This window comes from Chenopodium quinoa, unplaced genomic scaffold, assembly GCF_001683475.1.
Source record: "Chenopodium quinoa cultivar QQ74 unplaced genomic scaffold, ASM168347v1, whole genome shotgun sequence".
NCBI classification, from domain to species: domain Eukaryota; kingdom Viridiplantae; phylum Streptophyta; class Magnoliopsida; order Caryophyllales; family Amaranthaceae; genus Chenopodium; species Chenopodium quinoa.
This window is the reverse complement of record NW_018744362.1, coordinates 1,633,131-1,637,743: the sequence shown is the minus strand read 5'-3', so window position 1 is coordinate 1,637,743 and position 4,613 is coordinate 1,633,131. Positions and strand designations below refer to the sequence as shown.

Genomic DNA, 4,613 nt, shown 5'->3' with positions numbered 1-4,613 from the left:
TACTTTTCCGCACTATTCACTCCTCAAACAAATACTAACTTGATCGTCGGAGGCGAAACTCCACCACAAGGAGTCTCCGTTGTTTTGCAGGTACAGGCACAAGGATACCAGTCCCGGAATTGTAACTCTCCCGCAAGACATCAGAAAACCCCGAAACATTTTGACGCCGTCTGTGGGGAGAGTACTTTGGAGATGGAATCACAGTCTGTACCGAATCAAAGCGAGAAGCGTCCTATGGACGAACCTCAGGTCTATAGTGACCAGGATACTGAAAATGAGGTCGAGGTTGAGACTCATACGGCCCCAGACGGGACCTTACGAGCTCGACGAACTCGTTCCTCTGAAAAGAAGGAACGAAAGGATTGCCAGGCTGGATCTAGTAAACCTGTCGGCCAGCCGCTTGATCATCAACAGGCGGTCGAGGGATCTGCCCCCATCACTAGAAGTGAACTCATGACCTTCATGAATAACTTCAAAGGGGAGATCTAGGATCTCATCAATAAGAAGACGCCTGCTCCATCCAAGGAGCAGTCGGCTAGAAGACCCTCCCAGTCTGGGAGGAAGAAGCCTGTACAGGGTCGGGAGGCAACTCCTTACCCTAAGTCTAGGAAATGGGATCCGCCAGTGATCGACCTAACGAAGTACCACTTTCCCTCACCAGGGATGTAATCCCCCATATTTTCCTTAGTAAATAATAATTATATTTTTATATATACAAATATTGTATAATAATTTTATACTTGTTTGAATAATTTTTCTTTTGGAAAGATTTGACAAAAATAAAAACAAGATAATCATAAACCCATATTACCATTTTAACTAAGTAAATTATCCCTTTATTTCTCCTCTTTCACATTTTAATTAAGGAAACTTGCTCCTTATTTCCCCTCTCAAAACCTCCTATAAACTTCTACTGCTTTCCCTTGCCTTCCCCTTCACTCACGACACTCAGACCAAAAAAAAAAAAAAAAAATTTCGCTGCTTCCTCCCTCCGCTGCTACTGCCTCCCCTACGCCGCTGCTGCCTTAGCCGGAACCCACCACCGGCGACCTCGCTGCAGCCCCGTACCACCACAACCGGTTCCTTTCATCTCCCTTCTCCTCTATCTTCCTCTCTTTTCTTGTTTAAATTCTTCAAAGCTTTAATCTTTACATGAATTTTTCGTTGATTAACAATTATTATAGTTTGATTATGTTTTTGAGTTGTGAAAGATTGCAAATTTATCGAGTTTATGATATGTTAAGCATATAATTAATTTTCAGATTTCATAATTTGTGAAATTAGGGGTTAAAACTTGATTTTCATGGTTTTAGGGCTTAAAAACGTGTTGCTAAAGTTATTTAATTTGAGCATGATTTTGTTGTGATTTTGCTATGATTTTGATGATGTTTAATTCAACAGCAAGTTCTTAATTTTTCGTAACTAATTTCTGAATTTCCGTTCGTAAAATTTCTTAATCACGTTTTAATCGCATTTTGACTGTAACTCGTCAGATTTTCGCAAAAAAAAATAGTTTTTTTCGTGTGTAAATGATGTTCTAATCAAACACACTACCTATGGTAGTGAGCACCACCCTCTCGTGGCCAAATTCAGCTTCTACGTATGGTTTTCGTGCAGTTTTTGATTTTTATCGAAGGTTTAATTGAGTTTTCATGAAACTAATTAAATTATAATTATATATTTCAAGTTTAGATTGTTTTAGTCCTATATTATACTATTAAACTAAAATTTCAGATTTTAATCTTAACTTTAAATAGCTTTAAGTCATGGTTTTATGATGGGTTTTCAAGTTCTCAACATACTAACGTACTATATAATGATGATTTCGAATGAAAATGTTTATGCGGTTGTTTTATAACTTTAAACTAATTCTTCAGATTATAATTCCACTTTAGAGTTGCTGAAATTTCATGCTACAAGCCATATTTTCATGATTTTAATATACAAGCCTGTAATTGAACTTTGAATTACTAGCTTTGGCTATTGTGAGCAACTTAAAGACATTATTTCAATGATTTAAGCGATTTTAAAATAGTTTAGTATTGCTGTAATATATGTTGCTTGGGTATTAATTGAGCTGTTGTTGTTCTGTCTAGGAGAGGACTTCGTAGAGGGTGACTTCTAACCTTAAAGTGGCCAATCAATTTGTGTACTCAAGGTACGTACAAGTATACGAAGAACCTTGACTTTAGAAGCATGTTTAAGGACTTGGAAAAGACCTAGAATCATGTTAGGAGACTTGTGGATTGGTTGAAATTGTTTGGTAATAAGTTGATTGTTTATAAATGTGATGATTGCTTTAATTCATGTATGAGAAATCGCATTGATGTTTCCTATTGAGCATTATTTATGCAATATCTTGCAAGAGAGCTTAGAAGCAAAGCTACAAGTATATATATATGGAATGAATCGTTTTAACTACTTATGCAATTGTATTGAATTGGAATGAGTAAAGAAAGAGTTAAAGTCTGATAAGACGGGATTGTGGATTTGAGGTGCCTTATGCACTTAAGGTGTTTATACACCGAGGTAGTTAAAGGATGCAATAATACATGTTGTTTGTCACTAATAAATTAAGAATTGAATTGGAAACTTGAATGATTTGTATGATTGATGTATGATTGGTTGTGTTGATTGCATGCGAGTCATCACCTAATCTAAACTGGTAAATCACGTAAAGTGCAAGAAGGATGAGCAATAAAACTCTGGATTTGTGCACATCTAGAGTAATGACAAACATGGGTTGGGGTTCACGGGGTATTAGCCGTGTACTTTTCAGAGGCCGTCTGATCTACGAGTCTCTTGTTTAAATTCTTTTAAAAATTATAATGAGTTAGATGAGATCTCATACTAGCTATGGCCACGGAGTCGCGCCCGTCTTCCATTGGATGTTTATTAATGTCTTCCGAAAGGAGGCATAGGGTTTTCTTATTTAATGTTCCGGAATGGAGCACAGGGGGACAACCCGGTCTATTGCTTAATCCAATCAATTAATGAATTGATCAATGTTATTTAAATAAAAACTTCTTAATGAGTAACTATAAAGTCATGTGTTCGAGTCAATGATAATATTATGAGTGTATGGAATGCTTGTTAGTATCATGCTAGAACTCTTTACTATATTTCGTAACTTGTATGTACTCAGCGTTGCTGATTGTGTACTTTTGTGTGTTTTTCTTTGGTCATGGCCTTCACCTTCAATGACCCTGTAATGATCCAATTATTACACTTGTGATATTGGGGAGCAGATTCATCACAGGTTTTGCATAAACTGTCTTGCATCAGGGTGATGGGATTTGAGTGGAGAGTTGGTTAACCAGTTAGCTTATTTCATAACACAGATTGAATTTTATTTTGGTGTTGGTTCCATTACTTCCTATTTTACTGGATTTTGAATAAGGGTCGTTATGGTTCCAACTTGTAAGACTTTCAGTTTTGACTTCCAGTTTTGAAACTTATATTCTTCTTAAAACTAAGTTAGTTTTCCGCTGCTGATTTCTGAAACTAGCCTTAACGTTTGAACACGTGGCGGTAGTCCTCCAATAATTCTCTTACAGGTTATTCAGGTTTTACAGGTTATACAGGTTTCACAGGTTAACACAGGTTTTTATAGGTTCTCTTTTAGAGAGAACTATTGGGGTGTTACAAGGGAAGAGAAAGCCCATTCGTCATGTTCAAGAGGATGGGTCAAAGAAAATGTACTCTGATGCTCTATTGTTGCTAGAGTAGAAGAAGAGTGACCGAATGTCAGAGTCGGCCTCTACTTTCGATTTTCAAGACAATCTGCACAATACCTCCATGAGGTATTCACAATAAAATTATGAGAGCCAGACAGGCGGCACCTCCCGTCGGTTCGGATCCCATAAAAATCAGTCGGCACCGCATGAGCAACCCTAGCCATACGTGTCGCAACCTCAATATTTCATGCAACCTACTCTGTTTGGACAGGCGGCAAGAAACGTCCAGCCTTTGGACTGGCAACTTAGGTTGCTTAGACTTGGAGAGCAGTCGTCCGCCTTCTCCAAGGAAATAATTGAGGCCGCCCATCCGGCCAAAGTGAAGAACGTATTAGTAGGCGCCTATGATGGCACTACGAATCCAGAAGACCATCTGATGGCGTTCACCAACCTTATGTACCTCCAAGGGTTGGATGACCCCACATGGTGTAAGTGCTTCCCAGCCACTCTGAAGGGCATTGCTCAATAATGGTTCGGCAACCTGCCGACTGGTTGTGTGAATAATTTTAAGACCCTTGCTTACATGTTCACCTCCAATTTCGCCATGAATATCCCTGCTAAAAAGACAACCCTTGATTTAGGGACCATACAGCAGGGAGAGAAGGAAGGCTTCCATTCCTACATCAGGCGGTTCAAACTGATGAGGATTCAGATACAAGGGCTGCCAGATGAGGTAGCCTACACTGACTTTTTCAAGGGTCTTAAGGATGGGTCGACCTTCAAGTTTGACTTGGTCCGAAAGAGAGTTGCCACTCTCCAAGAAGCATTAATTGAGGCTGAAGCCTACATACAGGCGACTGACCTTTGTAACACTGGGAAGCAGTCGGACGGAAGGAGGTCCCAAAAAAAAGAGAGCCGACCAAAGCAGTCGGCAAA

At 39.0% G+C, this 4,613-nt stretch overlaps 1 long non-coding RNA gene across 1 annotated transcript; it reads left to right on the top strand.

Moving 5' to 3' along the window:
• The first annotated feature begins 1,033 nt into the window (after positions 1–1,033).
• On the top strand, positions 1,034–3,417 carry LOC110696404. The gene is made up of 3 exons (XR_002506287.1): positions 1,034–1,079; positions 2,097–2,158; positions 3,249–3,417. It is a non-coding gene; the product is annotated as an uncharacterized LOC110696404 (long non-coding RNA).
• The last annotated feature ends 1,196 nt before the right edge of the window (positions 3,418–4,613 follow it).